Below are 24898 nucleotides of genomic sequence, written 5' to 3'. Positions count from 1 at the left end.
GAGCTCTCAGTGCACTATCTGAGTCCGGTCAATAAAAATCTTTTAGGAAAATTTAGGGTAATTGTGTAGTAAGGGTGGGATCCAACATTACATACGTTCAAAATCCTCTCCAACCAGCAGGTTAAGTAACCCAATTTTAGCCATAAGGGTGAAAAACCAGATCCATTCATGATTCAAGTGTACCACACGATTGGAAATAATGTATAGGCGACACTCACCCTCCAAACTCTTTTCCTTGGTGTGGCCCAATTGAATCAGTTATTGGGTTGATATTTGGGCCTTGAGCCTAATATGGGAAGAAGCTCCTGGCAATCGGGGTAGATTTCAAATAAAAATCATGGTGGTGACCACTTAAACCATCGTTTGTTTAAGAAAGCACTTTGGGCTCTCCTTGGGTCTGGTTCACGTTAGACCACTACTCTATTCTTTAAAGAAATGAGGTTTCCTAAGCCACTCATGTGTAAGAGAGCCCCATGTGTTTAAGTAGGACGTGTGATCTAATCCATGCATCATATGGGATCAACCACCTAAATGAGGTTTCCTAAGCCACTGATGTGTAAGAGAGCCCCATGTGTTTAAGTAGGACGTGTGATCTAATCCATGCATCATATGGGATCAACCACCTAAATGAGGTTTCCTAAGCCACTGATGTGTAAGAGAGCCCCATCTGTTGAGTAGGACATGTGTGATCTAATCCATGCATCTTATGGGATCAACCACCCAAATGCTCTTATTTGTCCCAAATTCAACTCTAAACCCAAACTCAATTGGATCTAAGCTTGGGCCTTTAAGAAGTAGACCTAGGCTTGAAGGGAACTCAGCCTAGGAAGACCATAACTAGGTTGGCCCCTTACGGGTACTATAGGAGCCAACCGGAATCTGATGAGTTAACAGCCCTACTAATATGCATTTTGCTGCATTAAAAGTTTTCGGCATGCATTTCACTAATTATTGTCTAACAATCAACACTACTTATCCAATTGAACACTATTTCATCCCTGATGAGTTGACAGCCTACTAATATGCATTTTGCTGCATTAAAAGTTATATGTTGTTCCCTTCCACAATATGCATTTCACTAACTATTGTCTAAAAATCAAGACTATTGATCGAATTGGACACTGTGGATGACATATATTCCAAATTTTCAGATGTCGAACAACCTTAACGAAAGGTTGTTTGGTGCATGATCCTTGTAAATGTGGGATGCAACAAGTTGAGTCAATGGGTTAAGATAGACTAGGTCGAAGCAACGGCCCAATTTTAATTGGGCCCAAAATTCAAAGAACACCAATAACAGCTTCATGCGCAGAAGATCCACCCCATCCACCACATTTTTAGCCTTGACCTTAAAAAAAAAAGGGGCTAAGCCACAATATGAGAACAGTGTAAAGTCATCCTTAAAACCACTATATTCACGTTGTGTGGCTCTCCTAAGTTTTGGAACAACATGATTCGAAGGGGTGTTCGTATGCCATAGTGAATGAGGTGCATTAAATGAATGGATTAGATGGCGGATAACCACCATGATGAGCCCGACAAAGCAAAGGATGGGCATCCCTTTCACAACTGTTCCCTAAGGTATGGCCAACTTGTGTTTTGGATCGACTTGATTTTTGCATCCCAGGTAAGGGAGACCCAAGAGCCATACCAACATTAGGTAGCACACATAATGGATAGGATGGTTCTCTTGCATATTCCCCATAGTCAAGCAAACCTCAAAATCAAGTTGATAGAAGATTGATAGGCCTTGTATTACAAGCTATACTGGACTTGTATTGGGCTAGGACCAAATCCCCACCAACTCTGTAAGTGTGATTGATGATTGATCTAATGGTCCTATCATATACGGGTATGCACAAAAACCATCTTTGAATGAGTGATCAGAGTCAATGGAGTCGCATACAAGTTGGGCCCACCACACGGGTCACGATAGGATCGGTAGGGCTATCGATGGGTTCCCAATGAACACTGCATGATGTTAATGAGTTCGGTATAAGAATTTTATAAGGTAAGCCTAATTGATCAACACTCTAGATCGCCCTAAGGGTTGGATTGTGTGATCGGGAGAAACAGTGGAACCCACTCAGTAGTGATTCATCAAAAATCATGTAACGGGTTGTGCGCTACAACTGTGACACACGCACAGTTTTCTAGTTGGACTAGGATTGACAAATTCGTGTGAACCCTAAAGGGAGAGGAGTTTTGATGGGTTTCCAACTCCTTAATCCTCTAAAATACTTGAGCAAGGTTGGGTCCCAAGCCTACGCACATTGAAGCTTCTATTCCCATCTTGGTGCTTCTCTAAAGAGTATAAGGTGCAGAAGACCGCGACATCAAGGTTACAGAGATGACATCCCAATTAGGTACGTCATTTATTCAGGTTATTTGATCTCCTACTTGATGTATAGCACAGTCCTTTGCAATTATGCATATTACAGTTTACAATCAGGTCTAATAAATTGAACCCGATAAGAGATCGGGTCTCGGGATCGAGTCTTATCTTTTGGACTTGGTTAAAAATCTAGCCTAGTTAAGTACAGGTAAGGTCCATTTAATTGACTTAGTTAAATTTGGGTCTAGTTTGATGTATTTCATGTCTATAAAATTATATACATTTGATATGCTGCAACTATTCTAGTAAAGAAACATATTCCATACACATCACGAAAGATATCTACACCATAACATGCATCCATGTCAAAGGGACACATGTGTGTGATCTAATCAACCATAGGTGTAGGAGCCAACGAATCTCCTAATTGTCACAACCCCGCTCAAACTTACGCCCCACCTCGAGTGTATCCTTGCATCCCACAGGCTACCCCACTCGAGCGGGATGTGAAATACGCATTAATTACCCCCGGCGAGGAGACTCGAATACGAGACCTCCCTCATGGGGCCCGCTCACCCCAAGTGTGCCCCTGCATCTCACAGGTGACTCCACTCGAGCCCGGTGTGAAAATGCCCTTGCATTAACACGCCATCCATACTGTTCATAACATCATTCGTACTTGGATGAACCGAGAACACAAATATTAGCCTAATTTAAAACTTCTTTTGCACCCTGAATATTTAAACGGTGGTTACTAAATATACAATGTTTCCTCTCATATGGACCACTTCGATTTTGGATACTCCTCATTTTTTGTCCCATGTCCTAAAATGACCTCTTAAAACGGATGAACAGTGTGGCGTTATCACTAACATCCTAGTAGGACCCAACTTGCATCCCAGTGGAAGAACTTCCTGTAAAACGCTTTCACCACGTCCTTCGGAGAGTTAGAGAATAGGTAGAAGAGGCATGCTAGAGATGGAAACTCGCTTTCTCAAACTCGTGCATAAGAGCGCCTTCATTTAGACCATCTGCCTTATCTGACGGTTGATAGGAAGGTTCGCACGTAATGGTGTGCGAACCGGTGCGCAGCTGAGCGTTTCTCTCTCTCTCTCTCTCTCTCTCTCTCTCTCTCTCTCTCTCTCACTCTCTCTACCTCTCTCTCTCAAAACCCTAGTCCTCTATCTCTCTATCTCATTAGCCCTCTGCTACAGTTCGACCTTCTGTTGCTCGTAAATCTTGGATTCTCAAGTTTGGTATAAGGTTTTTCTCTTCTCGTTGTTGCTTTCTGCAATTTAGAATACCCAATTAGGGATATGCATTGTTGAATTAGGGATTTGGATTTGTATAACAAATCCCTAATTAGGGATGTGTATTGTCGAATCCCTAGATGGGGATTTGCATTGTTGAATCCCTTTTTAGTGATTTGTAGATGTAGGATATCTCTAAACTGACATCAATCAAGCATATCTTTAAAATGATACTGATCAACTCTAGGTGGTCCATGTTGAAATAAGCCAGATGGGGTAGGTATATAGAGTTGCTCAAGCTTTCTTAACTGTGCATTTGATTTTTTAGTCTGCGTAGCATTCTATAAATGATCAAGGAACAGTTGTCCAAAGTCCACCCACAAAGCCTATAGAGATAGGTCAGTGGATGTTGTGGTTTATGGTCAGATGATGGTTCAGACAGGGTGGAGCTTTAGAAAAAAGAGAGTATATGGCATGGTTTTATATATCATCCTTTGTAATAGTAAAGATATTGTGATTATTATCTACAGGTTTTGTGCCTTGAAGGGTGAGATGTTATCAGTTCGGCGGAGAAAAGGATATTCACCTGTATTCTTCTTTTTCATTTGCAAATTGACATGACTCACGAGCCCACCTTTCATCAACGACAAAAATTTCTCCATTCGGCTGATTTGTGGTTCGCGGCCTACCAAGGTACAATATTTCATTGTTTCCCATGGGCCCACTTGTTTCCATTTGCGGACGCAACAATATTTAGGTGGGTCCAGTTTGCTTCAAATAATCATATCTCTGCATGTGAATTCTGTTATCTGTATATTTTTTGTTAATAATAAAAAAGAAAAGGTGTTTGATGGCTCATTTGGTTGTTTGTATTTGGAATGTGATAAATTCCAAATCTTAAATATATTAAAATTCTTAATTGTGTTTTACATCCTGCAACTAGAATGCCTTATAGATATTGGTCATTACAATAAGCCCATCAAAGCACAACTTGGATAAAATTGAGGTAATTCCAAGCCTATGGTGGGCCATCACGTGGACCAATCACGATGCAGAAAAAAATGAATTTTTCTACTTGTGGCAAGCAGAGGATCCAGATTCATTTTTCAATGCTAACTTCTAGTGCTGAACATGACTACACTTTTTTTCTTTTTTTTTCTTTTTTTTTTTCAATAATAATTTTGCACTCGATTCATCAAAAGATAAAACCAACAAAACCCCCCAAAACAAAGCTGCTGAGCGTGACTATGTATAACATTTTCTAGTTTTCGTGTATGTGCTGTTGAACGGTTGGATCACAGTATGTATTTTATACAAATATTTATATGTTAGGCCAACATGGCAACACGTGTTTCTGGCACATAGCTTAGTTGTTCAGTCTCCTAGCTCAGCTTGGCTGTGACTTCATCCTGCTCTGGAACATATTCCTGAAGTTGCCTGACTAATTCCTTGGCTATTGGGGCAGATATAATAATTCGACGGGCAGCTGGCGCGATGAAACCTTCGTCAACAGCTTGATCGATAGACGATAACAAGGAATTATAATATCCATCCACGTTCAAGGGACCCACCAGTTTCTGACGGATTCCGAGCTGCACCCAAGTAATGACTTCCAGCAGTTCTTCAAGTGTGCCGTATCCACCGGGCAGAGCAATAAAAGCATCAGTTTGGCGAGCCATCTCAGCCTTTCGTAGGTGCATGTCAGATACAGGCATACAGCTCTCACTTCACCAACAGTGTCGCCAGTTATAGCCCCATCAACCCCATGCTACCACCTCCGTACACCAAATCAATCCTCCTTTCCACCAATTCATTTCCCAACTGAATAGCAGGTTCTTGGTAGCTGATTTTCTTGCCTGGGCTGCTTCTAGAGAAGACACAAATCCTCTTGAATTTGGATTTCCTCTCTTCCATGATTTCCAAAGAATCCCTTTCCCATCTCTATATATCCAACTTTCCTTCAACTAATCTATATATATATATATATATATATATATATATATATATATATATATATATATATATATATATATATATATCCACAGGACTACACTTAGCTGACTCTAAGCCACATGTCGGATGAATTGTCAGTACATGGGAATGACTGAGGTTTTGAATGTTGGTGTTAAATGCTACCACTTTAAGATGCCTTTGGTTTTTAATGCTATCATTATAAGTTTATTCAACTTATTCAAACAACATTAGAATCACCTCAATTTTGGCAATGTACACATTCATCTTTCTTTCTTTTTCTTTTTTTCTTTTTTTTTTTTTTTTTGGAACTATTCAACCTTATGAAGTTGATTTCATGGTCCATGTTTTTGTCTTCCTTTTTGTCTATCCATGGTCCATGTACACTGCAGTAGACTTTTACAATAAGTTGTGTGGAGTGTCCATTATTCAAAGGTGAGCTTTTATGCAAGTATTGAATTGGGATTCTTAGCATAAAAAATGAAGTGAGTAGTTTGAGATAAATATGAGATTTTCACTACCTATTCGAATAAAAAATGAAAATTGGAATTCATGTTTAAATAATTCTCATGGAAATCGTTGTTGCATCCAACAGCTTGACCTGCTTCTTCCAAATGCATAAGCAAAATAAGAAGTGGAAGAACCATGCCACTTGATGCATTTTTTTTTTGTTAAATTTACCAAGATCCATTCGTTCTAAATTCATGTCATAGATTATCCAGGAGTTTTACATGCATCTTTCTGTGTGTTTCATTTGGTTTAAGATGCTAAACTTTTTGTCTTTTCTTTTTGTTGTTCTATTCTTGAATCAAGTCCATGGGTGTTCGCCTTGCTGGAATGCATTTAAATTGTAAATAAGCATTTCATTTATGTTGATCAAATGTAATGGTAATTATACTTAATAATGTTTTTTCACATTTCATTTATTTCCAGATGCTTCTTTTTCTAAGTCTTTATATGGATTGTGAAGGAGGGAAGTGAAGATTTCACCATTGAAAGATATTCCTAATGCCAACTCAGGTTATCGGCTTCAACTTTCTGGATTAGGAAGGCGTCAAAAAGTTCTCTCAGTTGTATTTCTGGTATAATCTTCCTTTGCTTTTAGCAACTTAAGTGCGGAACTCTTTTTAAGGATAGTCCGAGTTTATTTTCTTAGAAATGATGACATTGCCCTTATTTTCCTTCAATGCATACTATTTGACGTGCTATTTGATTGAATATTTATAAATTTCTTGTATGCTTTTCTGTCAAATCTAATATTTTTACATTGGTATGGGGAGCATCTTTTTATTTAGAAACTACAAACCATTGGGCAGGTTATTTGTGGTGAGGAATGAAAAATATCATCATGATCTTCATTGAGTGTATTGGTGACTAGTCTTCTAGTCAAAATTCACATTCTCAACTGTCACACAATTTCACTGCCTTTGATTTCCAAGTAGTTTGATGGCATTCTTTAGTGTTTTTTTTTTTTCCTTTCCTCAATGGTTTCTATATTCTTTAAGCTATTGAATAATGCTACTTCCCCTAAACATCTCTATTATACACATGGCATTTGCATATGATGATCTGGACCAGGGTGTCCTAAATCGGTTACGTATTGGCCGTAACGGCCGATACGTAACGGTAACGGTGGGACCCGTTATGCGATACGGGGCCGTATCGGCCGATGTCCCGATTTTGTACTCGTAACGGCCGTTACGGGCCCATTACAGTGGGACCCGTTTTGATGTATGTGTGTAGATCCTTGAGGGGCCCATAGTGGCGGGGTCCCTCCACCATCCGATCTTCTTCTTCTTCTTCTCTCTCTCTCTCTCTCTCTCTCTCTCTCTCTCTCTCTCTCTCTCTCTCTCTGTTCTTTCCCTCTTTCCCTCTTTTTTCTTCTCTCTTCTTTCCCTCTTTTTTTTTTCGGTTTCCCTCTCCTTTTTTTTTTTCGCAGGTACGGGTCACACTAAGATGAGCGCTGACGCTCCTCGAGCTCCGAGTTGTACAAACTGTTCAAAGGAGATCAAAGTTATATGGGCTCCACAATGATGTATTTATTATATCTACACCATTCATCTATTTTTAAATATCATTTTAGAGCATTACCCAAAAAATGAATCGTATCCAAAGATCGTCTGGACCACACCAAAAATAGCAGCGGAGATGATGATTTTCACCGTTAAACAATTCGTAGGCCCACCATAACATTTATTTTCCATCCAATCTATTCATAAGGTCAAAAAGACCTGAATGAAGAGGAAAAAAAAATTCATATTGATCCAAAAGTTTTGTGATCCCAAAAAGGGTTTCAATGGTAGACATTCAATCCCCCACTGCTTTTTGCAGTGTGGTCCACTTGATAATTAGATCTGTATTATTTTTCGTGTCAAGCCTTAAGACTAGCTCGTCAAATGAATGGATAGTTTAGATATAACACATACCTCATGATCAGACCCACAAGACCTGCCTGTGTGAAATGAATGGACTGCGTGCGACGTAACTCGCACGCTGCACATTTTATTAAATTGTACATGTGCCACATGGGCCCCACAATGATGTATATATTTTATCCATGCCGTCCATCCATTTTGCCACATAATTTTAGGTTATGATTCAAAAAATTAGTAAGATCCAAATCTCATAGGAAACAGTGGTTATAGAATGCTCACCATTAAAAATTTCTTAGGGTCCACTATAATGTTTATTTTTCATCTAACCTGTTAATAGGGTCACACTGATGTGGATGAAGGGAAAACACACATGTCAGCTTGATCTAAAACTTTTGTAGCCCCAATAAATTTTTAATGATAATCGTTTAATTATTGTTGTTTCTTATGGTACGGTCTACCTGAGCTTTGGATTTGCCTCATTTTTGAGCTCATGCCCTAAAATTATTTAGCAAAATGGATGGACGGTGTGGATATAACACATTCATCACGAGTGGGGTCCAAAAAACTTTGACGCTCGTGTGCTACACTTCACAATCCGAGTCCTACCTAATTTGGGCCCTTAAAAAATTGTACACTAGACATGTATTAACTTAAAATTTACCAATTAAATTATGGACTGTAATTGCTAACTCAAAATGCCAAAATCAAATTGTTTAAATAGTTTTAATTGTTAATTTGTGGACGCTTATTTTTTAAAACAAGGCCTTTTGATTTTTTTTCATGATTCACTATCTAATAAATGTCCACCAGTTCACAAGTGGGATAATACCAATAAATTGCATGAATTTGAGGCTGATTTGGGGCATGAATTGGTCCTCCAAGTCAGCCCCAAATTGGCAACGCGATCTACTTGAATTTAATTTTATTTTTTTTAAAGAACTATTGGGAGAAAGATATTAAATTGTTAAGTATATAAATTAGATATTTAGAAAATTAAATATATAAATTTCGTAGTCAAATTTAGGTTGCCTGGTTCAAAAATTAATCAGACAGTCCGATACAACTTCTCACTAAAGAGTTAACCATTACACCACCATAAACATGTTCCAATTTATAAATGAATGCATATTTGGAATGCTTAGAATATTCTGAATTTAATCTATATTTTTTCATATTTTTTTGACAAAAAAAAATTGCGTCGTTATAGGCCGTTACGCCCCCGTATCCATTTTGATTTTGGAGGGCACCGTTATGCCAACTGATACCGATACAGGATACCTTGATCTGGACCCTCGATTTACTGGGCTACCACATCAATGGGTCATACCCCAAAAAGCATGGCCATCTAACTATGGTAACCATTCTAATTGGGAGCCTGAAAGAATAAGCAATGGTTATATCAACAGGGGAAAGCTCATAACAATCAAACGGTTAGAGTTGTCAATTTCTACGATGTTCAGTTTATAAACACCCATCCAACTGCTGGCCATTTTGTTTCTTTTAGAAAACGTGAGGAATTTTGTTTCTTTTAACGAAGGGCAAACATTTCGATTAATGCTTGCTTCACTTCTTGAAATAGGTTATCAGGTATTGTCCCTTTGCATGTACTTGGGATCTTCTTCTTCTTCTTCGTCTTCTTTTTTATCTTTTTTTTATCTTTTCTTGTAAAGCAGCTATATAATTTCTGTGTGAGCCTTTTTAGGTGAGATTTGGTGTTCTAGAGGCTGGAGCCTTTGGTGTTTCTCAGTCTAGGAAACGAGCATTCACATGGGCAACTTCTCTAGAAGAGACACTCCCAGAGTGGCCAGAGCCAATGCACGTCTTTGCAAGCCCAACACTGAAAATCACATTACCAAGGGATGTACAGTATGCTGCCGTCAAGAGTACAGGTGGAGGGGCACCCTTCGGTGTAATAACGGTGAGAGATACAATTGGAGATTTCCCACCTGTTGGAAATGGAGCATCTAAAACAGAGATGGATGCGAGTTTTCTAATGAAACCTTGTCCTCGGTTGTCTGCACAAAAAAAATTTAGTTAAAACTTCTAGTGATGGAATACACTTTGAGATATCCTTTTGACCTTCATTTTACCGATGGTCAATTTTCATTGCTCTTTCAATTGCTCCTTGTTTTTTTGTTTGCGGTATGGAAATGATCCTGTGTCATGGTTCCAAAAGAAAATCTGAGGGAACATGTTGGTCTTGAGTGATCACATATCAAAAGAAAAGAATGAGTTGAACTAAATCCGATGCCAAAGAATTCCAAAGCGCCTAGGTGCTGATTGGCATGACCTACCAGAAGAAAAGGTACTTACATCACTGATTCTAGTGCTACTAACAATGATGGATTAAACCAATCAGCCAACAAAATACCAATTGACAGTATATGTTGGATTTGATACAAGGTGCTTGCCAAAGCGCTCAGGTGTATTGTCTTACAATGTCTACAAAATGCAGGTTAAACTATCTACTGGTCAAATGGTGGATTTGATACCTCGGTGCTTGCCAAACACAGCCAATAGGCACAATCAGTGGAAGGGACTATTTAGCCCCGATGTAACAATTATGCAGTATGATTGTTAGTTGTTACAACTTACCTGGATCGACAAGAGAGCATTGTGAAGCTAGACTACTGATGTCAACTGCAGCAGAAGCATTTCTACAAAGCTTTAGAGCATGATTAGGATATTCAGATCTCCTGCAACAATGCGGAAAAGAAATGAATCAAAGGCAGGAAGCTATAGGTAACTTAAGACTTGGTCTTGCAAACCCCAAACATAAACCTCAATTGTTCTATACCTTGATGTTTTATCCACACCATTGCTTTACCTCCTTAGCGTTCCTGCATCCATACTCTTAATCAGATCTACAACAAATATAGTTAAAACAACATAAACACTTGTGGGCAACCAACATAAGATGTTACTAAAGAGAAGTAATTTTCCATAAACACCATACATGATTTTGAATGGGACATTTGACACTCATTGATAAGAATGTCACAACCATATTTCATCATTTCACCTTCATATTAATTTTCCTAAGTTACCATCATTCGGATGTTATGATTCTTATATATGGGCACCAAAAGAACTTGATTAATAAAATTACTTTAGGCGATTGGAAGCTTGGAGCACATATGTACATTTCACTTGTCCACTTTAATTAACATGTAACTTGTATGGAGATCTAAACTTTCCATTGAGTCTTAATGGGCCACACTTTTGATCTTCTGGCCTAAAAATAAGAGGTTGTTTGACATCCTTGATAGACCATTGTATAAACAAATGAATATCTATCCACCATACAAATTGACACTGGTCATATAGGCAGTCTGGATCTTGGAAGATGACCTAGTTTTAAAGGGAAAAGCTCCAACTTAACCACCATTGATGTATGGAGCAGACTTCTGATAAAATTCATTTTAAAAAAAAAAAACATTATATGGATATTTGGTAATTCAATAGACCAATCTCAGTTGACCAATATGTCTGGCATATATTTGATGATTTGAAGGTTTTATTTTTATTTTTATTTTTTAACGGTTTTGGTTAAATGGGCAGTGCAAGAGCGGTCGAAACGGTCTGGTCCATTTCAGTCCAAACTAAATAAATATATTGCAAGGAATCTTCTACAACAAAGAAGGAAAAAAAATAAAAAATAAAAAATTACCAACTCAAGTGACTTTGTAGTGTAATGAGTGGACCTACAGGAATCGGCACTAGACCAAAATTGTCATTTAGGAACGGTTTTGGACCGTTCCTAAATGCTTCAGGAACGGTTTAAACCGTTCCTAAATGAGGCGTCGCAAAAAAAAAGTGGTTCAGAACCGTTAGGGTACCGTTTCAAATTTGAGACGGAATTTTAGGAACGGTTTTAAACCGTTCTAGTATCGACGGTCACATTTTAGCAACTAAATTTTAGGAACGGTTTTAAACCGTTCTTAATGTTGCCAATGCTTACGGTTTAGGACGGAATTTTAGGGAAAACTTTAAACCCCGACAAACACACAAAATTTAGGGTCAAGGGAAATAAATCCGTAGAAATTTATTGCATTCCATCAAAATAGAGATTAATCCATAGAAAAATATAAGAAAATAATGTGCTTGAAGATGTTTCATTGCAAAATCAAATTTACAAAATAAACTATAGTAAAGGCTAGCACTTTAAATAATAGCTTTGTGGAGATGGCATGTAAGGCTCCCTCAATGCATTGATCATCATCTCCTAGACCCACAGGAACAAGGCGTTTCCAACCTAAGAATATAAATAAATAAAAATACTAAGCATTGTTTCATGAAAATGAAAGGAGAGGAATAAGACATGCAAAACCATCAATCTATGTGCATCAATACTTAAGCATATCCAATAAAAACATGTGTCAAGGTAATGCAAGCCAGCCAATAGAGTAAATCAGTTAAAGTGTTAAATTCAAATCATAGACAAACAACAAATAGATCTCGGCTCTGGCAAGATACAAAAAGAGGCCAAAGGTAACTGATTGAAAAAGAAAAGTCTCCCCACTAATGATCAAGGTTGAAGAATGGGAGCATGCTACAAAGGACTAGAAACACAAACACACATCTGGGACCCCTCAATGCCCAAGCCAATTAACCCTGCTTGATATGACATATAGGATTATGATGCAAAATACACATCAGGCATAGTAAGCTTCAAATGTTTCCCGAGACATTGTTGTTGGTCTATTAAAGGGAAAAAAAAAAAACTCACCATTATGGAAGATAAAGCAATTTGGGAGGTCAAACCATCTGATTTGAAGCTCATCTTTTGCATATCGTGGGAGTACACCAAAGCTAGCTTTCTTTGTTGCATCAAATGAGAAGATTAGCTTCCCACCCTTTCACCATTTCCTGAAAAAAGGAGTAAAGCAAGAAAAGAATTCTAGTTAAGGTACCACCAATGGTTACAATAGCAGATGCAACAGAGTCTAAAGTACTTGAATCAAAGGCCACCACCTAATCGATTTCCATACAATGGATCAATCAACTATGAATCTCATTTTATAGATGGACCTGGAAGTTAAAAGAATGTGAGTGCCTGTTGTAGTTCTCCACTCCAAGGATTGAGAAACCTTTGACAAGGAAGTGATCAGAGATTCAACAAAGGCAGCTAATTTTAGCTTGAATTGAAAATTTAGCCAAACCTGAGAGCACAATTGCTGAAAAACCAAACAGCAAAGCCTGAAAGCTGAAAGCAGCAGAGCAAGGAAACAAACAGCAGCAAAGCATGTGATTGCCAAGAAATCCTGCCTAACCTGCAAAAATAATAAAGGAAAGGCATAATGATAATCACGTTTGCACATACCCACCTAACACGTATTTAATCATTAGATTGAAGCTACATGTCCCCAGCATCTTTTTTCACTATTTTCCTCAATTTTTTTCATGGTTTCCTTGCATCTCTTTACAATCAGATTGGTGCTGTTAACCAATTTCTCAAACGCTGGGCTGAGTCATAGAGTTCTATGAAACTCAGCTAAGTTGGGCCTGAAACCAGAAGACAGATTTCCAACTCAGCTAATGAATTGAATTATGAATGTTCTGTTTATCCATGAAAAACAATGAACATGATAAGCATTGGAAACAAGGAAGCATCCTCAAACACTGTAATTGCATTCCTATAAACTATGGTAAATCCATCCTTAATGTGGACGTTAAAAACCCTTTGGACATGGGTCAGCATGGAAAACAGTAGAAATGTGGACATTGGCCTTTTCAACATCCAGCCAGTTGTAGATCATCAGTTCCCTTTTCAACATCCAGTCAAATAAAAGCAACCATTCATCGTGAAAAAAAAAAAAAACCCTAAATGGAATGATTGCATTAGATTATGCAATTGGGAATTAAAAACCCAAAAAACCAAAACAAACCCAAATCAATTCCCTAGTGATTTTGGAATATTCTGCTTGGATAAATATTTTGTAGTGGCAATAATCCATTTGCAACCTGAAAATCAAAAGATGAGTATGGACTCAAATATACAGTATGAATGGATTCATCCTACTTGATGGATGTGCCTCAAAAAAGGATTCTCAATCCTCTTTGTACCAATATCCTTAGCATGGCTCTAAACATTTTTAAGAACATAATAAAAAAAATCAACTGAGATACCTCTTTTGAAATAATAAGTTCATTCGAACCAGCACGTGCATCTTATATGTGAACATAGGCCGAGTTCCAGTCACTAATGGCAAGCTTAGCTTTGACATCTCTAGGCTGGTAAACCCATTCAAGCGTGCCAGGAACAAGCGGTAAACGCATCATGAACATCATATCGTAGTTGACAACATCATATATCTTCACAGAACAGTCGTTTGAAACTATACAACAAAGTCAAGTGAAGAAAATCAAATGCATTTGAAAAAAAAATGTAGAGATCCACCATGAAAATGCAGTCCTACAAATGTAGAAGACTAGTAAGAAAAAAAAAAAAATTTGGATTTTTGCCAAACAACCCTACTAGTAACAGGAAATGTGCAATAAGCCCATTTTCACCATACAAAAGAAAACAGTCCAAAAACACCAGAAAACAAAAGAAAAACGGATTTTTGCCAAAAGGCCCCTACAACTGAAAAAAAAAAAAAAAAAAAATAAATCTTTTTTTTACCACCATGTGATGCACCTAATCCATTTCTATCATAAGACAATTATAGATTCCATGAACACCCTTGCCAATGTGCCCCTGTACAAAAGAAGATCAAGTGATCCTAAGCATCTAATGGGGGTATTTTTGTCCACCAAATCAATCATTACTCAATCATCCATTTGCGACACACCAATATAATAACTAAGATAATTCTACCACCATAGCTTTTAGGCTATAGCTGATCATCCATCTGCTTGATAATTGAATCAGAGGTCCAAATCATTGTAACCATGTTTCACATGCAGGACAGAAATGCTCATCAAACTCCAATAAAAGTACAACTATCAATTGTTGCTTACTTTCCCATGCTAAAGTAACCCAAATAATTGGGATTAGAGGTGCTTGTGGAGCAGTCTATATCCCTAAAACAGGGGCACAGTTATGCCCATCAGATTAATGATAGATCTCAGAAAACTTAGTCACTTGAAGTAGCAAAAGAGTAGGAGAAAAGAAGCAATCTTATGACCTGATGCTGCAAAGAATCATGAGATCTAAGAGGGGCAGATATTTAACGCTTCATCCTCTTCCTCCTCTTCCATTAAGTTTGGCTCTAACTTTGGGGAGATGATTCTGCTTAGGGGCCAGAAATTGCTCCTGGTTGTATTTCAAAAAAAAAAAAAAGTAAAAATTTTGAGGAGCAATAATGTAGAAAGTACTAGAAACATTGAAGCAAATGAAAATTGAAACACAGGAAAAAATGTTGTAGGACTGTAGCATTAAAGAGATGACCAATGATAATGTAGTAATCTGATGCTAGTTGAGCTCAACCATAGCACTGTAGCATCAAAGATACAGTGCCATAAATCCACACAATATGTTCAAAGTGACAAATAATTTCAAATGGTATGGTGGTAGCCATATTTACTAAGTCATTCTCTGATCAGTTAAATCCTACCAATACATGGTATGTGAAAAGATATTAGCCATATTTACTAAGTCATTCTCTTCTTTATAATCAGTCTGTTTGGTCGATGGTCTAGCATTTTTTCTAAGGCTTAGGATCCACCAAATGGATGGCTTGGATCTGCAATACATGTGTCACATTGGCACATTGGATGGCTTGTATGTGGCTCAAGTTATACAAACGTTTGGGCTTAGCTAACCACTATGCATTTATCTCTTTGTTTAGTCGTTCACCTCCTATAAATGTAGGCACACACAACAATGATTAGTGAGATCTGAGTCATTGATCAGGTGGGTCAAACATAAGTGAAATAAATCATCTGCTGGAAGAAGATGTTGACTGTCTATCTATATTCAATGTGCAGTAACAAATGAAAATGTAAATGAAATTTCAGGCAATTCTTACCTTTGACCACTTACGTAATGGGTCTAGGTTCACTCCTATGCTTGAATGATCAAGACATGGCATTCAGTATTTGCCTCCACTCACTTGAGAGAGTTCCCTCTAGGACCAAGGAGGCGGCCCGCAAAGTTGTACTGCAAAGGTAATATGGTAGAAATAGCTAAATTGTGATTTCGTGTTATATCTAAAGATAATTCTCCACCTGTATATATTCAGTTTTATTCTCAATAGAAAATAAACACAGAATTCCACAATGTAGTCCTTAATTCTATCAGTCTGTATGGTTAATATGGTTTACCTCCCTGCAAGTGTCTAGGTGAGTTGCTGAAAGCTCATCATACTTTAACTGCAAATCTTGCATTTCTGCTTGTAGTTTTTCATATTCAGACGGTGTTGGCCCACCTAATTTATGATGAATGAACTTGTCATAAACATGGAAAGCATGCTAAAAAAGTTGCATCTACATCCAGTTGCCAAAAAAATATCATATAGGGAGACATTGATTCTAAATCAGTTGGAATTCTGATCATCATTATAAAATAAAATAAAAAATAGGGATGTGCCTGATTGTTTGTGTAAACAAGGGCTCACACCTTGAACATGCAGGCCATGTTGGCATATGCACATGGCGGTCGCGTATAAGAATTCAATTAAAATAAAATCCGTCCTTATTCCTATCTTCTCTCAACACAATCAAAATCAGAAACTAAAGCAACCCAGATCAAGAAATTCAATCCTCATCATTGAAGTTAACCACCAATACAAGTTCCTTCCAATCGAATAAAAACATATCAAAAAAGAAAAGCCGAAGTAAATATCATTTGATATAAACACTAAAAATCACTATTTAAACACACCCTTTTCCTTCTACTTCTAGTAACACAACAATACACTAGCATAACAGTATTTAATCGCCATGAAAGCTTCTCTACCGCATACATGGCCTACATCTCACACAGCTAATATGGACACCTCAATGACACGGCCAAGAACCTAATTAGTAAGTTTTTGGTCTAACTGAGGATACAACTACAAGAATTATAATCTAACGTCGAGGTGTGATCTAGCGGAATCAGAAATGTAGCAGGTAACTCAATACTATAGAGTGCTCAGAAGAAGCATTCAAAACAGGATGATGGAGATCCAACCATAAACTATGAATGAAGCCTATTAGATTGTGATGCACGTGCAGGAGAAGCACATGTGGATGGCAATTGATTCCTCTAATGGCTGAGAGTCCCAGGTCTTATAAATTGTTTGAGCAATATCCATAGTAACGAATTCAAGAAGGAGAAGTTCACCCACTCCACGACAAAAAGCAAGTATTTGCATTTAATCCGTTTGGATACCACCAAATAAGTTACTTTTTCTACCTACAACAGTAGATAAGTGACTTATGTCAGATAAATAAGTTTGGTTTATGATTAGTTAAAACTTTTTTACTTAAAAGTACTTAATCACTTCAATTAGTTTTTTTTGCTTTTCTACTTTTCATAAGTTGCTGGAGAGAGACATTAGGAGAGACAAAAGAGAGGAGACGCAGGTAAATATGCTTATCTTCTTAATAAGTAGAAACTAATATAAGCTACTGGTGGAATAAGTAGCTTATCTTAAGCAACTTACAATTCAAACAGGCACTAAGAGCAGAAGAAAAAATAGGAAAAACTGGAGCTGGCGCATTACCTGAGACATTCATAATAGAAACTAGAGATCAAAAGAGTTTTGTTGAACCAATAACATGGCTTCTTGACTGAGTACGAGTCAGCTCGGATGTTGGCAATCCATGACTAATGCACTATTAGGGGAAGGTTGCCAATCCAATGCAAACACAACTTTGAATACAAAATCCTTAGGCCCTGTTTGGTTGCCACTCGAAATGAGCTCAGGTCAATTTTTTAAACAGTAATCATGTATTAGAGATTGAAATGATTAAAATCTTTGATAACCCATAACTAAAATAAGATGAAATTATCTTCAAGTTTCTAAAAGGGCCTAAATTGGTGGCCGTAAATTAGATTTTAAGATCAATTTCAAGCCATGCTACATCAAGTGGCTTGTGATTCTAGATGGTTTGGATCTTGCATGGCTAGGCCTGTCCAAGGGGTGGCCCTGCTTCAGACCATGCTTGAACCTGTCATGTATGGCCCAATCAGATCTCGGGTCAGGCCTGGTCTTAGGTTATTTTAGCCTGGTCCCACTTCGTATGTATGTGTTCTATTCAACAAACATTCAAGTCCAATCTGATTAGGGGATGTATTAGGTCAGGCCTTGTTTGAGTATGACCTCAGGGTTTGGGCCTTAGCATCAGACAAGGCCTAGCCCATATGTGGCCATGGCCACCCATGGCTTGTTTGGCACATGACCTGACTTTAGTATTTAAGGCACTGGTAACATGTGGACTTATCCATAAAATGTGCCACCCCACATTATCCTAGGGCCCAAAAATCAGCTCATGTGGGTCATAAGGGAGGGAGATTTTTGGGGCAAGACAAAAATCAGGTTGTACTGCATCTCACCTTGTTCCCTGTGTTGTGGCCCACTAGAGCTTTGCATGGCATCCAATGGATGATCAGATGACCAAAAAATATGGTGGATCCAATCTTTGGGTAGTTCACACCATAAAAATAATTTGCACCATGGCAGATTGCATGTGCCCTTTGGATGGAAATCGATCTAGGCAGGGCTTTCATGGGCCCATCATGATATATGGGTTTTATCCATGTCATTCATTCATTTTTTTCATATTATTTTAGACTGAGCAAAAAAATGAAATAAATTCAAGGCTCGAGTAGACCACGCCCAAGGAAATGATGGTGATAATGATGCCCACCATTGAAACTTTCCTAGTGCCTACTGTGACGACATTCTAATCTGTTTATAAGTTCACACAAATCTGAATGAAGAGGACATAAATTTTAACTCGATCCGAAATTTTAAAGGGCATAGAAGTTTTTAATTGTAGGTATTTAATCTGAATGAAGAGGACTCCCTCTGCCCACTAAATAACTAAAATCAGCATCACTAATCATGAAAATTCAAACAGTCAAAACTTAAATCTCCTAGATTTTTGTGCACACAAACAAATAGACATGAATAAAGAATGAACGATTAATATTAATAATTGGGGGTTGTTTTTTCAATCATTAAAATGCCAAATCAATGTGTTCCTCGGAAGTTAAAAGACTTCAACATGGCTGTGTTGGGTGTCAATAGAATCAATATCAAAGCAGAAATTATCATCACACCAGATGTTGGGCCAAAAGAAAAAAGAACAAAATTGAAGCACAATGAAAACCAAGATGGGGCTGTATTATGAATATCAAATCCTAAAACGGTTACTATTAGAAAAAGCCTTTTTTTTTTGTGCGCGTGGGCGTGCTTTTTTTTTCTTTTGGCTGATCAGTTGAGCAACCTAGACAAAAAAATATTCAGTAGTCATGGACTCTAAAGAGTGTAAAACCTAGATATTATAGCAAAGGAGTCTAACTTATGCATATGTGTGTGTGTGTGTGTGTGGGTGTGTGTGTGCACATACATGCATCAGCATGTGCATGTGTACACACACACACACATTTGGGGAGGAGGTAAAGTTTGGTTTTCCTCTATCACCTTCCATCAACAAGATAAACAATTCATTACAGAGACGTCAATCTCCTCTTTGCTTCTAGAATCATTGTTGGACAGCTTTGCCTTGTCACATTCTCCCTAGAGCAATTTCTCAAAAGCACTTTCTTTTGCTTCCAAAGTTTCATGAATGACAGCCACTTGGTCCTTGAAAAGAGAGAGAGAGAGAGAGAGAGAGAGAGAGAGAGAGAGAGAGAGAGAGAGAGAGAGAGAGAGAGAGAGAGAGAGCAAAAATCAGGAAGACATGCCACATGGTCAACAAAAAAAAAAAAAAACATGAAGATCCTCTCTTTTGGGTGTCGACGGGTGGGTGGGGCAATAGTTGAATACAACAATGACTATTTTTATCCACATGTATTGTCTATTTGTTTCTTCCATAAAGAAGGGGGAAAATGATACCCCAAAAATTGCCAGTGCAGAATGTCTTTTTCTTCTTTCTTTCTTTTTTTTTTTTTTTTTGAAATATCAGTATACATAATGTCTTAATGGCTGCAGTAATATGTTTTTTCCATCTGGTGTTGATATTTCAAAAATATAGGAAAGAGATTGTACGTAACACTCAGCCAGTGGTCTAATTTCACTTGTAAAAACAGCCTCTATTGTAATAAATTACAAAATAAATGTGCTTTTATCCATTTATCTGAACTTGTAAGAGGTTTCATGCTGACAAAGGTCCCTAACACACATAGGTGCACTAACATAACATACAAGAACTATATACTTTGACGACTAAAGTGATAATAATAATACTTTTACGTTACAGCAGCAGATGAACATCGAGATAGCTTAGTGACAAACAGCAGCAGATGAATATCGAGATAGCAGGGGGGCAGGCGGGCGGGCATGCGTGTAGTGCTCTTAACAGAAGTGAAAAAGAATAAAATCTTACCGAACAAATTGACTTCACGGTTCTTGCTTTGACGATGATTTCAGAACGTTCAACCGGCTTGATCATGTCATTCTACAAGCATAAACAATGAGTAAATACAATGTGGAAGCAAATGGAATAGTACTTAATGATAAAATTAAAGGTTTTGCCACAGATCATTGTATCAATACATCAACACCATAAATATGTATGGAATTTCAGATATATAATTGCTGTGTTTATTTGGCAAAAAGATTTCTTGGGTCCGTATATTGACATCCATTTTACAAGCAAATCCTGATAACCAGGGTTACAAGAATTGCTCAATGGTGTGATGGAGTAATAGTCACTGTTGAGGTTGGATCAATCAGTTTACCATGACAGCCGACAAAGATAATTTGCTAGTTGTAAGCGTTTAATAAAATAAAGGTACTTCTCCACCCTGTAGATGATGAAATTCTGATTTTTAAATCTTTTAAAAAGTCCTTTATTTATGATGAATTCTTGGAACATGTGTTTTGTTTTTTCTCTTGGCAAAAGTGCTGTAAAATTCCCAGTGGATCAATCAGTTTACCATGGCAAAAGTGCCATAAAGATAATTTGCTAGTCGTAAGCCTCTAATAGTTGTTGTTTTTTTTTTTTTTTTTTGGATTGTGCACCTCATGTTGAAATTCGAGTTCGGTTCAGGCCGACCCTCAACCCCAAACTGCCGGAGTTGCACCCCTAGTTCTCACCAAAGCTTTCAACAGGCTAGAGCTGGGTTATCAAAATGAAAATTTTGAATAGGGCCTGGCCTGCTTGAGAGTCCTAACACTACCAGTTCAAAAGATGGGCTGAAACCAACACCAGATCCAACCCATTGACAGCCTTACCTCTTGCTGCTCCTTTTCAAAATTTCAAAATTGCCCCACCTTTCTAACACCATATATTTCTTCCTTCCAACACTCCAATAACTTCATCATATTTCAGCTGTAATTTGTTTAAACAGAGAAAATTTTTGAAATTATATATGAGTGGCCTACATGGCCACACCTTTTAGTCTTTCATTTCTGCCTTTTCCTATTCTGACCTTTTACATTGCAAGAGTGTCTTCTAAGATATCCTTTATGTGTTTTCCATTTCAATTCCAAAATAATTCATTTTTAGTTAAGAATTCTTAGAATTATGTAATTACATTGAATTTTTTAATTAATTGAAGGAGATTAAAAAAAAAGTCACATAATTGATAAGTTCCTTCGGTAGAGTTAGAACAAAATCAAATATGCATTTCAAAGCTCTTGGTCCCTCTTTCCAACCAAATATTGTATATATTCATGCATATTACGAGTTGAGTAGAGAGAATCAAACGCAACTAATCTCAAATGTTAATCAAGCTAAAAGTGATGTAAAGTGAAGATTTAGACTATTGAAATCATTTTAAGCAATTGTTCAGCACCATCAAGCTTCATTATCTAATTCATAGGTTTAAGGTATGCTCTGCTACTTCATACAATCATTTGTTTTTGTTGAATGCATCAAGGAAAAATCATGGTACAAGTTGGAGAAACAAACAGAACAATCAATTAAAAATTTAAGTGCTTCCTGGACATGATTGGTTGCCAGCTGCAAAGCAACTGCCAACAACTGAAATGCATAACATCAGTCATTAAACAGCCCCTGTAGCTACCTTTGGAACCTCACATACGGCACTGGCTGGTCTATTGTACCACTTGCAACATTGATATGCCATGAGTTTCACTTTTACACTTGAAATTGAAGTGTAGGATGAGATACAATGCAAATATGTTAACTATTTGGAGTATATCTTTGTATCCTAACTGTAAGAAGGAGAACAAATGATGTATCTTAGTTGAAAAATGTAAAACAGATGAGCCCATCCCCCTGCACATTGTAGAAAACAATGGCCAACTCTGAGCCACCTAAGAAAATCAAGCCTATCCATGATGACCATGCGACGTCCACTCCATCCATCTGTTTCAACATATCATGTTAGAATATGACTCCAAAAATGAGGTAGACCCAAGATTTGAACTGGGCCAAGCCAGATCCATTAGCTTTTTTTGCTGATTAAAATTGGAGTAATTGCCTATTTTTTTTTGCTGATCTTATCTTTTTTCCCTACTCAAAATATGGAGTTTGTTTAATCCTAATGACCTTGATTTGGTTAGGAAATAGCTGTAACCATGAAGTATCACATTAGCTTTGTATTATGAAGTGTGCTCCAGCTTATGGTGGTACCAGGCAAATGTGGGGCCTGTGTGATGTAACATCCTAATCCATGCATCAGATGTGTGAGCTGAACACTATGGTGGGACAACAGCATAAGGAATGAAATTGGGTAGGAACACCCTCCCTTAATTTGCACCAGGGCCCACATGAGTTTCAAAACAACCTGATTTTTAGCCTGACCCTTCATCCAGGCTAGGTGAATTGTCTGGATGGCTTGGATTGCATATACACTCAGGTGGGCCCCATAGTCAAATCTGCAGTAGTTATCCACTCTAAAATAAATATTTACAATAAGGTAAAATATATAAATTTACAATAAATATCCTCCCAAGAATTTCATCAAACACCCCACGTGCACATGCAATCTCTTTGTATTTCACATAGAAATTCAACAACCTGGTCTGCACAAACGGGCTTAAGTCAAGCCCATGGAGATTTGAAAAGAACCTAAGAAAAAAATATAGACAGTAGCACATCCAAATCTACTGATTTGAAAAGAACCTCCAATAAAAACACTCAGAAATCCCAAGCAAGAAACAAAGTCATCAGAAAATAAACAAAATCCATGTTAGATTTCCCAAATTAGAATGAAATCCTCTCCTCAAATCATTGCAAACAGAGATTGAAGAAATTAGGGCCGGAAATGATAGAATAATGAAAGAGAAAACAAAATTTACCTTTCTAGATCTGCTATAGAGATAGATATAGAGATAGAGAGATGCTTCACTTCTTAGTGTCGATGCCACGCCAGATCCAACATCCAATGCCGCGCGCACAGGGTTTTTTCTTTTGAATTTATATGGATCTGTGTCGGCTATGCTGTGTTGTCGTGTAGTGAGGGAGAGAGATCGAGAGGGAGGAAGATCTGGAGTGAGGGAGTGGGAGAGAGAGAGGGAGAGAGATGGAGAGGGAGGGAAATCAGGTGTGAGGGAGCGGGAGAGAGAGGGAGAGAGATTGAGAGGGAGGGAGATCAGGAGTGAGAGGGAGAGAGATCGGCAGTGATGGAGAGGGATCTTAGTGTCGATGGGGTGAGGGAGCGGGTGAGAGAGTTTGGTTCAGGTACAGTTAGGAATTAGGTTTTATTTTATTTCTTTTGTTCTAGTAGGGTTCCAAATCTGAAACAGCTTAAGCCGTTCCAAAACCAAAACCATGGTCGTTCCAAAACTGCTATATTGGTGTAGTGCGGTTGGACCATCCGGTCCTGCCTGTGTTTTAAAGACATTGATGTTTTTTTTTTTTTTTTTTCTAGTTTGGCATGTCAGGTCCCCAGATTCATCACAAGTGAGGAGTAAGATGCTATATGCAAGCTTCAAGGACAGGTTAAAGAGAGAGCTAAATGGATTTCAAGTGGAATTGAAAGCTACAGACCCCATTAAGATGAGCATTGATATCATCAAGGGCCGGGCTCTTCGCCCTTCATCATTTTTTTTTTCTTTCTTTCTTTATTAAAAAATCCCAACCATCAATATCTTTCACTCAATTCTCTTCTTCTTCTTCTTCTTTTGGCATTTTTTCTATTGATATTATATGTGATTCAATGTCTAGAATGGCAACTTCATTTAGTTTAACGGTTTATGTTTCCTGGATGTAGCTGCAATGAGGTGATGGGCCTTTGTATTTTGGATATATACGGTGTGTTTTTTTTTTTTCTTTCTTTAAGATGGTAGTGGTTTGATGGGTAACAGTTTTTTTTTTTTTAATTATTGTCCTCAATTTAAGTGATCCATCTTTACAGTCATCAGACAAGGTTGGTTAATGTGCTTGGCAGTCCAGACTATTTATTAGATGGGCCACCTTTTTGATGTGCCATAGGCCAAAAATCTTTTGGAGATCGAGGGCTATCCTTTTCCTACTTTTCTGTCATTGTAACACTTTGTAAATGTTGATTATGGTACAGTTGAGTTTGAATTTCGTGCATTATGGAGTTTATATGCAAAGCAGGTGGTCATTTATTTCACCATGCTTACTCTTAAAAAATAACTACAAGAAAACCTTGCTGTAAAAGCTATAGATTATCAGGTGCAACAATATCCAAAAGGCTGCAGATTATAGGTAACCAAATGTTCTATGGCTACGGATCAAATTCGTATCTATATCTTTAAAAGCTATGGCTATGGTACTAATGGCAACAGATGTACTTCAGACTATAAGCGTAGCTAAATCATATAGCTACGGATTTTATCCGTAGCTTTTTCCCGTTTTCCGCTAGTGTAGTAAAAAACTAACGATTTAGGCGCGTCATGCAAAACCGCCAATAAAACCTTTACCAACAGAGC

General features: G+C 37.7%; 3 long non-coding RNA genes and 1 pseudogene across 5 annotated transcripts; 2 read left to right on the top strand and 2 right to left on the bottom strand.

Annotated features, from left to right (window-relative positions):
* Positions 1 to 3621: 3621 nt before the first annotated feature.
* On the top strand, positions 3622 to 9906 carry LOC131254775 (uncharacterized). The gene is made up of 3 exons (XR_009175865.1): positions 3622 to 4278; positions 6490 to 6638; positions 9634 to 9906. It is a non-coding gene; the product is annotated as an uncharacterized LOC131254775 (long non-coding RNA).
* On the bottom strand, positions 4616 to 5521 carry LOC131254772 (cytokinin riboside 5'-monophosphate phosphoribohydrolase LOG7-like; annotated as a pseudogene).
* A 174-nt stretch (positions 9907 to 10080) lies between the features above and the next one.
* Positions 10081 to 24190, top strand: LOC131254773 (uncharacterized). 2 transcript variants are annotated; one of them, XR_009175862.1, is made up of 3 exons: positions 10081 to 10236; positions 10387 to 10673; positions 23885 to 24190. It is a non-coding gene; the product is annotated as an uncharacterized LOC131254773 (long non-coding RNA). The 2 variants fall into 2 exon arrangements; XR_009175861.1 differs by having other exon boundaries at positions 10335 to 10673.
* LOC131254774 (uncharacterized) lies at positions 12113 to 16401 on the bottom strand. 2 transcript variants are annotated; one of them, XR_009175864.1, is made up of 4 exons: positions 16200 to 16401; positions 15905 to 16035; positions 12696 to 12800; positions 12113 to 12186 (listed from the first exon to the last, which is right to left on the bottom strand). It is a non-coding gene; the product is annotated as an uncharacterized LOC131254774 (long non-coding RNA). The 2 variants fall into 2 exon arrangements; XR_009175863.1 differs by lacking the exon at positions 12113 to 12186 and having other exon boundaries at positions 12266 to 12800.
* Positions 24191 to 24898: the final 708 nt, after the last annotated feature.

This window comes from Magnolia sinica, chromosome 9, assembly GCF_029962835.1.
Source record: "Magnolia sinica isolate HGM2019 chromosome 9, MsV1, whole genome shotgun sequence".
NCBI classification, from domain to species: Eukaryota; Viridiplantae; Streptophyta; class Magnoliopsida; order Magnoliales; family Magnoliaceae; genus Magnolia; species Magnolia sinica.
Note: the sequence above shows the minus strand (reverse complement) of the source record. Positions and strands in the feature narration are given on the sequence as shown.